Genomic DNA, 13,365 nt, shown 5'->3' with positions numbered 1-13,365 from the left:
ATCAGAATTCTGCTGTCATGACTTCATTATCTTCCACAGTCCCCACATCTAAATAGCAACACATTAGGGACTAGGTTTCAACATATGAATTTTGAGGGGAATTTTGTAGTCATTCAGTCTATAGCAGTATATGAGCTGAAAAGTTGGAAAGAGTTGGGACTGGGATGACCAGAATGGACGTATTTCAAGATAAATTAGTAGAACCAGCTGGAGGAAAGGTGGGGTGGGGGTAGAGGGTGTGTACATGAGAGAGAGAGAGAGAGAAGAGAACTGGGCTGATTTTAGGAGTTGGTGAGGCAACATGAGGAGAAGGCAATGGCACCCGACTCCAGTGTTCTTGCCTGGAGAATCCCAGGAATGGGGGAGCCTGGTGGGCTGCCGTCTATGGGGTCGCACAGAGTCGGACACGAGTGAAGCGACTTAGCGGCAGCAGCAGCAGCAGCAGAGGCAACATGGTTTACCAAGATGATCCAAATTTCTTACCTTTCCTGTTCCCAGCCTGGTTAATTTGGGCCTGTCTGAATGTAATTTTGTGTTCTCAGGTTTATTGGAGTACTATGGCCTTACATAAAACTCCTCGAGCTATTTGAAACATTTTTCTTCAGTGCAAACAGAAGAGCTTTAACCAGTGCATTTCTGGGAGCTTTCTGAGGGAAGATAACATGGGTTCTCCTTTTTTGTATTCTTTGTATCCTGGTATTAGTAAATAATGAATGAACTAACATTAGGCACTAAGGATGCTGCACAGCATCCAGGAAACTATTCTGTAGAATCAAAACTGAAAGGCATAGGGGAAGGTGGGAGAAGTGGGCTGCAAAGAAGCACCAGGCAACTCTTTAGAGTGATGGAAATGTTTTATAGGTTAGTTCTGGTGGTGATTACATGTCAGTACATGTTTAAATGCCCAGATTTGTATATCTAACAAGGAAGAGTTTTGCAGAAAGTAAATGATAACTCAATAAACTTGACCTTAAAAAATGAATTAATTAGCAAGAAAAAAAGAAAGCAAAAGTAAGATTTTCTCCACAACATATTAATTTCCTAATAAAGAGTCTCAAAACTTTTTAAATGTTTAGCTCATCCAGTTCTCTTTTTCCTTTCCTCTGTGACCTTAGGCTTTAGATAATAGGGATTTGGAACATGATTTTGCTTTTTTGGCAGGTTTGACATTATTCAAAATGTGTCAAATGGAAGGTACTCTTTTTTCACTTTCTAGTTCTGAGTAGTGTTAGAAGATTATGTTTAAAGAGAAGTATGTCCACTTTCCAGAGCTCTAGCTGCTACTGGACCCTCATCTAACATTTTGCCTGTTAACCATTTGATTTAAGATCTTGAAACAATATTGATTAGATGACCTAAGTCAGCACCTCCCAGACTTAAACATTGGTTCATAGGATATTTAAACAGGGTGATTGAAAACAACAACAATTACAGCTTCTGAGGGTTACTAACTCCAGTACTTCGGCCACCTCATGTGAAGAGTTGACTCATTGGAAAAGACCCTGATGCTGGGATGCACTGGGGGCAGGAGAAGGGGACGACAGAGGATGAGATGGTTGGATGGCATCACCGACTTGATGGACATGGGTTTGAGTAAACTCCGGGAGTTGGTGATGAACAGGGAGGCCTGGCATGCTGTGATTCATGGGGTTGCAGAGTTGGACACGACTGAGCGACTGAACTGAACTGAGGGTTGCTAGGGTCAAATGCATTTGGGAAATTCTGGCTTAAACAAAGTAAACAGATCTTTTTCTGGTTTTTAACTGAGGTACTACTGACATATAACATTATATTTGTTTCAGGTGTTCAACATAGTTTGATAATTTAACATATTGTGAAGTGATCACTCCCATAAGTCTGCTTAACATCCATCTCCCTGTATATGTAGTTATAGATTTTTTTCTTATAATGAGGACTTTTAAGATTTACTGTCATAATATTTTTCAAGTATGAAATACAGTATTGTTAACTATAGTTACAGTGCTCATGTTACATCTTCCTGCCTTATATATTTCACAATTGGAAGTTAGTACCTTTTGATGCCGCTTACCCACTTTGGCAAAAACCCCCTTCTGATGCCTGCCTCTCGCTACCACCAATCTGTTTTCTGTATCTATGAGCTTGTTTCCATATCTTGGCTATTGTAAATGATGCTGCAGTGAACATGGGGTCAGATATCTTTTCAAGTTAGTGTTTTCATTTTCTTTGGATAAATTCCCAGAAGTAGGATTTCTAGATCATATGATAGTTTGATTTTTAAGTTTTTGAGCAACCTCCATACTGTTTTCCATTGTGGCTGCACCAGTTTACACCTTCACTACCAGCGCATAAGGGTTCCGTTTCCTCCACATCCTCTCTAATGCTTGTTATTTATTGTCTCTTTTGATAATAGCCATTATGACAGGTGGTTTTGATTTGTATTTCTTTGATGATTAGTGATATTAAGCATCTTTTCATGTACCTGTTGGCTGTCTCTGCATCTTCTTTAGAAAAATGTCTATTCAGATTGTCTGCCCACTTTTTAGTTGGCGGCAAAAAAGATGTTTTTCTATTGACTTGAGTTCTTTTTGTATTTTGGATATTAACCCCTTATCAGATGTAGTAGAGAGGTTTTCTTGTTTCAGGACTTCCTAATATCTTAGAATAGAGTCTGTGAAGAGAGATACTGAGATTTGCACATCAACCTCTTTCATCCAAAATTACCAGATATTGTCATCCCCCTCCTACATTTTTGTTTTGGAACTTGATGTGATTGAATCATTACTGTTACTATGACTTATTTCTTATATGCTGTGCTTAGTTGCTCAGTCATGTCCTACTCTGTGTGAGCCTACGGACTGTAGCCCACCAGACTCCTCTGTCCTTGGGGATTCTCCAGGCAAGAATCCTGGAGTGGGTTGTCATGCCCTCCTCCAGAGTATTTCATATATACTATGTCTTTAAATACTGTGTTGTTGTATTAATTTTATTTTGTTTTGCTTTAGAAAGGCATGGAGTTAGGGTTTCTTGAACTTTTCATGTTTATACCACATAACACATACATTAGCTCAGTACATTAGCTTGTCTTAAAAATAAGTCTCTGGTGCTTGTAAGGAAGGCTCATTGTCAGGGCATGAATAGTTTTCCTGCCCTTTTTTTGACTTCTGAGGCATGTTTCTTAATTAAGGAATTGTTTCATGCTTTTAAGAAAACAGAGTATAAAGCCAGTAAAATCTGTGCAGAAAACAAAACACAAAATGAATGGGTTAAACCAGTTATCTAGCATTCTGGAGGGGTAAAGGAAGAAATGGTAGAAATTTTTATCTTAAATAATAATGTTTATATTTTCTTCATGCAGGGAGAAACAAAATAAAGCAAAATAAAGCAAAACAAAATAAAACCAAACAAAGACAAAAACAAAAATAAAACAAAAATAAGCACCTCTGAGTGATTCTGCATATAGTTACAGTGGTCATGGCTTTTCTTTTCTTTTCTTTTTTTAAAATTTATTTGTTTTAATTGGAGGCTAATTACTTTACAATATTATAGTGGTTTTTGCCATACATTAACATGAATCAGCCATGGGTGTACATATACTCCCCATCCTGAACCCCCCTCCCACCTCCCTCCCCATCCCATCCCTCTGGGTCATCCCAGTGCACCAGCCCTGAGCACCCTGTCTCATGCAATCCAACCTGGACTGGCGATCTGTTTCACATATGATAATATACATGTTTTAATGCTATTCTCTCAAATCATCGCACCCTTGCCTTCTCCCACAGAGTCCAAAAGACTGTTCTATACATCTATGTCTCTTTTGCTGTCTCACATATAGGGTTATCGTTACCATCTTTCTAAATTCCATATATATGCATTAGTATACTATATTGGTGTTTTTCTTTCTGATTTACGTCACTCTGTATAAATAGGCTCCAGTTTGATCCACCTCATTAGAACTGATTCAAATGTATTCTTTTTAATGGCTGAGTAATATTCCATTGTGTATATGTACCACAGCTTTCTTATCCATTCATCTGCCGATGGACATCTAGGTTGCTTCCATGTCATGGCTATTATAAACAGTGCTGCGATGAACATTGGGGTGCACGTGTCTCTTTCAATTCTGGTTTCCTCAGTGTGTATGCCCAGCAGTGGGATTGCTGGGTCGTATGGCAGTTCTATTTCCAATTTTTTAAGGAATTTCCACACTGTTCTCCATAGTGGCTGTACTAGTTTACATTCCCACCAACAGTGTAAGAGGGATCCCTTTTCTCTGCACCTTCTCCAGGATTTATTGTTTGTAGACTTTTGGATAGCAGCCATTCTGACTGGCATGAGATGATACTTCATTGTGGTTTTGATTTGCATTTATCTGATAATGAGTGATGTTGAACATCTTTTCATGTGTTTGTTAGCCATCTGTATGTCTTCTTTGGAGAAATGTCTGTTTAGTTCTTTGGCCCATTTTTTGATTGGGTCATTTACTTTTCTGGAATTGAGCGGCAGGAGCTGCTAGTATATTTTTGAGATTAATTCTTTGTCAGTTGCTTCGTTTGCTATTATTTTCTTCCATTCTGAAGGCTGTCTTTTCACCTTGCTTATAGTTTCCTTTGTTGTGCAAAACCTTTTAAGTTTAATTAGGGTCCCATTTGTTTACTTTTGCTTTTATTTCCATTATTCTGGGAGGTGGGTCATAGAGGATTCTGCTGTGATTTATGTCAGAGGGGGTTTTGCCTATGTTTTCCTCAAGGAATTTTATAGTTTCTGGTCTTACATTTAGATCTTTAATCCATTTTGAGTTTATTTTTGTGTATGGTGTTAAAAAGTGTTTTAGTTTCATTCTTCTACAAGTGGTTGACCAGTTTTCCCAGCACCACTTGTTAAAGAGATTATCTTTTCTCCATTGTGTATTCTTGCCTCCTTTGTCAAAGATAAGGTGTCCATAGGTGCATGGATTTATCTCTGGGCTTTCTATTTTGTTCCATTGATCTATATTTCTGTCTTTGTGCCAGTACCATACTGTCTTGATGACTGTATCTTTGTAGTATAGCCTGAAGTCAGGCAGGTTGATTTCTCCAGGTCCATTCTTCTTTCTCAAGATTCTTTGGCTATTCGAGGTTTTTTCAGTTACATTTTTTTAACAGCAGAATTTTGTAACCTTTACTAAATCCAGGCTGCTTTCCTCTCTGCAATGAGTGAGGACTTAGAGGTACAGTTCTGTACTTTTCCATGCTAACCAGTCTCATCTCCTAGGAGGGATTATTCATAGATCACTTGTAAATTTTATTCCTGAAATGGTGATTGTCACTCTAGACAAATGAAGTGATAGAAAGAGTTAGATTTCCCATCTATACCCACTGCCTTAGAAAGAGACTTTCGATGAGGTCAGGAGTGAGTGATGTGGAAACTAATGTTAGTTCAAGCTGTAAATGAACTATTCCTAGTATGGTCCTTTGAAATGGCAAATAAATGGGTCACGTAGAGAAACTGGGAGTGATGTGAATGGGTCCCATTTTATTTATAGACTACTTACTCATAAATTCCAAGCTCTATTAATTCTGGTCTCATGATACCCTAAAGAGCTTTCTAGAGTAGGACTCATATGCTTATGGTTATCTAAAGTTTACAAAATCCACTTTGGTAAAATGAGGAAACATGTTGTGTAATATGTAAACCCTGTAGCTTAAACAATCCTGCCATCTTAATAGTATAGTTTGCCACTGTCATTAGCTTGTAAATGTGTGGGTAGGTACATACCTGGCCAATTACAGAAGGCACAGAAATAAATCATTAAAGCATTATTAGAGCCTAAAATGATGACTATCAAGAAATAAAGACAAGTAGTTAGTATTCAGTTCTTCACATGGAGATAATATAATACCTTGCCAGTATAACCAATTGCCTTTCTTGTAAACGTAATTCTTTGATCTCTAATCTCTTTTATAGTAGCAATTTCTGATGTAAATTTCACCAGCAGAAAAAGAATCAGGACTCTGATACAAAAGGACTGTGTTTTTGCTTTATAATTTATTTATCTGGATCACAATTCTGTTTCGTGTTTCTATATATTTTAGTCTAAAAGGTGAAGATTGTTCTGTGAGCCCCCTTCCAGCCCCAGATGTGAGCCATTTTATGTGTTATGTGGTAAATGGGCTCCAAAGGTAAATTGTTACTATGTAAAACCTGCCCCTCAGCAAGGCAAGGGCAGCTAAGATATGGTGAGAGCCAGCTCTGGTTTGGTTTGGTGGAAAATGTCCTGCTGACAAGGTCATTGCTGAAGCCCAATGTCACCAAGCAGCATGAGGCCCTTGCAGCCCTAGGAGAGGGCTGGACAGAAGGCTCTTGCCCTGTTTGCTGTTAGTCAGGTAAGCATCTGAAATGTGGGGCTCAGGTTGCACCTAGAAGCCCAGGTTTAGCAGTAGGTTTGGTGACTTTGGAAAGCACACACTATTCTAATGATTGTTAGGGTTAATCACACCATTACCACACTGTTTTTCAAGCATCTTACACTTTAAATAGGATTTTCCAAGAAGCTAAATTTAATGGTGTTTTTCATTGACCATAACTGCTTTGTATGATTTCTTGGGCAGTCAATATCTATGGCTGATGCAAGAAAAGAAAAAGATGGAAAGTTATTAAATCAGCACACATCAGTTGCTGGTTTTCAAAGAGATTCTTGATTTGTGCCTAATGTTACTTATGAGGATAACTGTATTGTGGCTGAGTGTGACTGTACGAGGAACTCACTGGCAACTGCTTTTAAAATGAAAGCTGGATAGAGGGAAATGTGTCCTTTATAAATGGCTTCATCTATTCATGCAACTTAGGAGGCCATTTCATTTTGACTGGTAGTTTAAAAATAGCTCTGCTGAGGACTTGGAGTTTTAACTGTTTTATCTGATTACAAAAGTAATATATGTTAACCGCAAAAATTCAGATATTACCCAAATATATGTCTTATGGAAAATGAAAGCCTGCCTTAATCCTACCACTCAGAAAGTAGCACTGTCAACAGTTTGCTGCACATTTGTCAGTATATTTCATGCAGAATACACACACACACGCACACACACACACACTTCTGCAGTTTGCTTTCCTGACTAGCATATAGAGAAAATGTATCTTAGAAGGAGATTTCCTGATGTATCATAATTGAAACTAACTTTTCTATATATTAGATATTTCAATGATGTTTGTGTTCCTGGGATAGGTTAAGATAGAAGCCTTTTCAATGCCTTTTTATCTCCGTAATTATCCAAAGTCCCTGAGAGGCCATGGATGGTTTATTAGATAGATTTAGAAAGAATAACTGCAGTACTAAGCTTTTTCCTACATGGTGGCCTTCCAATGCACAAAGCATTACAATTATTTGGAGACAATCTGTAGCCTTGGAAACAATAAGGCAGTAGTGACATCAGCAGCAATTATGTGTAATTTTTATCCCCAGTTTATCACCAAGGTAACCAGAGCAGGTTTCCCTGCTTGAAATTTTAAGAATGTCATAGTCCTATATACAGCAAGCACATAGGAAAGGATTATACACAGAATCTCTTCTACAATTCGTTCTATTTCCCTTATAAAACAGCTCTTTAGAATTCAAATAGCACACATCTATTTTTGGCAACAGCAGAATGCTTTTGAAGCTATTAAATAAGAGTCCAAATATCCTAAATACTAAAATGAATTCATTATAATGTTTAAATTTTATGATGTTCTTCCCTATTAGAATATTTTCTCCAGTTTTGAACAGCAATTATGGGACACACCCTTTTTACAGAAGCAGAAGAAAGGAGACATGGACCATCCATTGGTCATAAAGCAGGCATAAACTGGCTCATTCCTGAAACTAACAGCACTGTTACCAGTAACAGCAATTATAATTGTCTATTCTTGGGTTAAAATGTCCTGGTCAGTTCTCTATGCAGCTGTCAGAAGGCTGTAGGTGGGCAGTGGTGCCTCTAGTTGAAAATGGCAGTTAAAGAGGCACATCATGTTTGGATTATTGGGTCATTCCTGATAAGTTTGGATAAATTACATACTGATACTGAACAAATGAATAGGTGAAAGAGTGAATAAAAAGTGCACAAATGTGCATCTTTATGCATTATTGCTACAGTATACTGGCTCTTCAGTTTCCCAAGAATCCCTTCTGTCCGGCAGCTGAGCAGTTCTTGTGAATTCTTCACTCACATATTCTGTTTTTAGTTCCTTGCATAAGCAGAGAACTCCATGAAACAAAGACCACACATCAATGACCACTCCATAACTCCTTGCTGATATACAGTGGAAAAATATTTGTACCACTCATCTATCCTCTTAAATCCAGGGGCAAAAGACTGAAAGAGAGGCTGAGAGCAAATGCCTGTCATTATGGGAGCAGTTCACTAAGCACCCTCTGCGTGTCACGCTTAAACAAAGCGGTGAGTCTAACATGAACATCCAAGGGATCCAGAGTCTAGTTAGGAAAGGCAGTTATGTAAATATAATGATTGGTGGAACTGTATGACATTCCCAATACTTAAATGTTTTTGACCTGCAAACAGTGGCAGTCTCTTGTGGGTCAGCCCAATACATGTCAGTGTAGTAGTTCTGATAACAGCATTTGAATCCAATGCGGTGTCCAGAAGGAGTGCGGAGCAGGGAGCAGGAGAGGCAGGCATAGCAGGGAATTTTTTCTGAGGCCTATATAGCATTTTGGTGAATGATGGGCAGAAGAAAAAAGAGAAAGGAAGCTTTGAGAAAGATATTTATGATAAAAAGATTTATCCCTGAAAAGTGTAGTTTAGGTTTTTAAATTTTGATTTCATTTTTGTGTTAAATAGTTAAAACATACAAAAAAAGTTTAGAAAATATGACACCTGTGAACCTCCCACATCCATTTAAATTCCTTTTCCTTCATGAATAAAAGGTAATAAATAGGGGTAAAGAGACTTTACCTATCTCATTCCTCAGTCTCCTTTCTTAGAGGTAGGTAACCATCCCAGTAAAATTGGTGTGTTTCTTTGCCATGAGTTTTTGAAAACTTTTATTGCATATGCATATATTAGTAATATAATACACTGTTTGATTCTTTTAAAATGTTACATAAACTGTCTCATGCTATACGTATTCACTTGTAGCTTGCTAAACACCATGTTTTTGGGGTTTATTCATGTTGATGCAGTAGATCTAATCTGTTCATTTTATCTGCTGCATAGTATTCCATTATTAGACTATATCATACTTTATCCATATTCTTCTTGATGGGAGTCTAAATTGTTATATAAATAATAGTGTAGTTGTCTTTTTGTGGACATGTATAATGAGGATTTCTCTGGAGGACACATCTAGAAATAGAACAGCTGTATTACTGGATGTGAATATCTTCAGTTTAATCAGAATTAGCAACTTGTATACCAAGGTGTTTTTGGTCTTTATTAGTTTATGGGAACATCTTATAGATTATGGATACTAATCCATAATATGTTTTATATATTATGTTATATAATATGTGTTATAAATATCTTCTAAGTCTGTGGCTTGTATTTTTCTTTCTTTATTACAGGACATCTTCACTTTTAAAAAATAGCTGGGAATAGAATTCCATGTTGAGAGCTCTTTTCTTTCCATATGTTGAAGATGTTATTCCAAAGAATGCTGGCTATCTGCTCCAAGTCTCTATCTGAAGGCCACCTCTGCTAAGCCTATGGGCTTCACCCATTTTGTGGGTCCTGAGCTCATACGGCACTGCTGAAAATCATATAACCTTCTTCCTAGAAAATGTATAAAATGTTGCCTATTAGTTAGAGGATTTATGGATGCTCAGAAACACATCCATGGCCCCAGGTTAAGATTTGTTATAGGCTCTCCAGAGATGGGAGGTCTTTCCACATAATAGGCAGACCCTAATCTTTCTATGAAGGACTTCAGCCCTATTTCCATTCCATTTCTAAGCTCCTACTCTGATGAGCAGAGTGATGACCTGTGTGTGGGTTGAGTGCTTCTTTTGTCCTTCCAGTCAAAGGCCTGACTGAAAGAGAAAGGAGTGCCTAAAAGAACTTAGTCTAAAACAGAAGAAATCTCTAAAAGACAATCCATATAGAAACTGAAGTGGAAATATAAATTGCCTAAGATGTTACTAATCCATCTGTGTAACTACTGGTGGCTAACGGTATGTCTATACCCACATGGAATACAATAAGAAGGGTGTTTGAACGAGCTTTCCAATGAATTACTTAGATGTCTCCACATCAAAGCAGACCTATTATAGAAGATTCTTGTGATCCAGATATTGGGAAGCTGCAGGATAGCATTGAGTAGGATTAAAAGGAGGCTACAGAACTGAGCAGAGCCCTGTAATGGGGAGGTATAGGGGTCTTTATTGGCCATGAGACTACTTTTCATAGCCCAGAAGAATGCAAAACCTTTGCACAAATTGGTCTCCTTTACATGTTGAATATAGGATTATTAATAGGAGGGAGTCCCAGGAGAATACAAAACTACTACTTCTCTTTATCTTCCATAAACTTGTCTGGCACCCATCATTACCGAGGCCCTCACTGGGTGCTGGGATATAAAATTCCCCCTTAAGAAAAGATGCATTCCCCACTCCCCCTCCCATGTTGTTGCCACAGACAGCTAAGAACATGTGGGTGTTCTTCTTACACCTTGCAAAAGGAATTGAGCTAAATTATAGCTTTCCATTTATAAAACAGTGGTAGTCTAAAGCTGCAGAGTGCAAAATTCGGAGATTGCCATAGTAACTCTGCTTTTCTCAGGAAGTAATTGAAAAAGGGCACTTTTTACAGAAATAGAATATTGATGTTCATATCTGTAGAGGAATTAATTTACTGACTGATAGAGGGGAAAGATGAAAGATGAGCCATGGAGCTGCATTTTAATGTGATTGTGATTATCCCCAGGGTGGCAAGCAGCTTACACTTGTTCTTATATTTTTGCAGCAAATAGCACATTTCTTTTCAGCTTGGTTTGTGTATAGAAATAGTTTCCAGAAATATATAGCGTAATAAGGAATTAGAGAGCACATTTGGTAAAACACTGAAAGGCTCCAATTTGTTTCTTGCCATTATCAGTTTGATGAATGTTAAAATTGCTTGCGAGATATTTAATCGCTCTTCTTGATTAGCACCGCAGCTATCCTATAGGAATAGCTTGTGAGTGTACTTTTAACAAGGAACTCTAGCCTTTCACAGGTGCTGTCATGAGACCAAAGACACAAATATATAAAGGAAAATGATTAGGCGAGCAAATAATCATTACGATAATAGTGTTCTAGAAATACTGTTTGGAGAGTTGATAGAATATTGATGAAAGCTTATAAATATATTTGTATATGTGTTATATAAATATATGCCAAATATATTTCAGGGCTTGTTCTCTGGGAATTTTATTCCAAAGATAATTTGTTTTATTTCCAAATCAAATCCCAGGTGGCTGAAGAGTGATCTAAATGAATGAACCTCAGACAGTGAAATATTGGTCCCTATGATGGGAATGGGAAGGGGAGTTTGAGGCTACAGCCCTCCCCAGAGACCAGCCAGATGACATTCCTGATATGATTGGTCTTGGATGGGAGGAAGTGAGAATAATGTGGCTCTTCCCTTGGTGCTATTTTCTTCTTAACAAGAGAGAGAAATTCTTTCACCAAAGGACTAGTACTCCAGGACAGAATCTCAAGCAAGACAACATTCAGGATGTGTGGTGACCAGGAGCTTCCTCTAGCTCTACTTAGGATTTATATCTCTTAACATGTTTCTTATGTTCTGGAACAGTACATCTGTGTATCTTTCCCTACTAGATTATGAGCTCATGGAAAGAAGGATGGTGTCTTAATTATCTCTGAAGTCATAGGCCTAACACAGTGCGTGGAATAGAGAGAATGGGAAATAAAGGCCTGAGTGATTAACTTACTAAATGAATGAATCAACTGAAGCAGACTCATCTCCCATTTTCTAGGACCATCCTTGCTCCCTGGACATTGCCAATGGCTTGGCTGACAAGTTACCTTCACTGCTCCCATGACATTTAAAATAATTTTCTAGTAAGTTTCTTTTTTCTTAAAAGAAAAAGGGAAAATATTCTCTGAATGCTTATGATGAGCCAGCCATTGGGCTGAACACTTTACATATTAATGTGTATATTTAATCTTCAAAACCTTTGGAAGGTAAATGCGATTAATATGCCCATTTTTTAGAGAAGGAAACTGAGGTTTAGAAAGATTAGCTGAGATTTTGTAACTAGCAAGTATTAGGGTCAGAATTTGCAACCAAGTTGCTTAGCTTCCATTCCCTTTCCTTTGTTCCTTGGACACTGAATATATAAGGAAATGAACTCAATTCTGGGATCCCAAAAATAAGGGTAAAAAGCTTTTTAGTGTGGGAGAGGATAGTGAGGAAAAAGGTCCATCCCTAGATCACAGGGAGAATTATCTTGGGTCTTTGATGAGATCTATTAATAAAAGCCTAGGAAGCATCTCCTGAATAAAAAAAACATTTGTGCTTGCATTGTCAGGGTGAGATTATACAGTCTCAGTGTGGCAAAGGTCTTGAATACTCTCAGTGGTATGGCATTCATTAATAAGGGGACTCTCTGTTGTATTGGGTTTGCAGTTTTTAAAAGCAATTTCATATCTTGTTGCATTTGATCCTCAATCACCTCTGAAGTATGCAGTGCATAGAGGTCATTATTCCAGTTTCCTTTGTTTGGGCACAAGGTTAGATTGCGTTCACATGCCTCTTTGAAATTGGGTCTGATTACATGAGTTGTTTTGGCCAAGGAAATGCGAGCAGAGCTAACATGTGACATTTCTGGTGGAAGCCTTTGAAAAGTGAGTTTCATGTTCTCTTTTTCTTGCCACTCAGATGGGCAACATGCTTGATAGTGTGCCTTGTCTGCTCGAGGACCAATATGAGTACAACCCATATTAAAAGAATGAAGTGCTAATCAGCATGTAAGTTCTTCCCTTACTTTCTGCTATACCAGGGTTTAGGACCACAAAAGAAGACTCATTTCCAACCCTCAATCTAAGGATAATGCCATTTTCTAAATCTTTACCACGTGGCATATCTTATGCTAACCCCTGCCCTCAACTGTGTCCTTCTGGGAAAGCCCTGCTGGTAATAAGGGTACTTGGTGGCTGGGCCAGAGTGCAAAATAAGGGACTTAGTGCTACAGATATGAGATGTTTCTTCTCTCATAATCACCTTTGTGGTTTAAAAAGTAGAGGATCAGGCATCATAGGAAACAGTAAGAGTGACAAGACTGAAACCATCCTTGCTGTTTGCATCCTGGCACATCTAGTCTGCAACCAACTTCCAGAAGCTAGTGCTCATAAAATAAAAATTAGGTAGACATCAGAGTACTCTTCTACCTTTTAAAATCTTAAAT

At 37.9% G+C, this 13,365-nt stretch overlaps 1 protein-coding gene across 1 annotated transcript in view; it reads left to right on the top strand.

The window, feature by feature from the left end:
- The window catches only part of MYO3B (myosin IIIB), a 405,543-nt gene that overhangs the window by 63,133 nt on the left and 329,045 nt on the right, over nt 1-13,365 (top strand). The gene's annotated exons all lie outside the window — the stretch shown is intronic.

Source organism: Cervus elaphus, chromosome 33, assembly GCF_910594005.1.
Source record: "Cervus elaphus chromosome 33, mCerEla1.1, whole genome shotgun sequence".
Classification (NCBI taxonomy): domain Eukaryota; kingdom Metazoa; phylum Chordata; class Mammalia; order Artiodactyla; family Cervidae; genus Cervus; species Cervus elaphus.
This window is presented reverse-complemented; position numbering and strand designations above follow the sequence as displayed.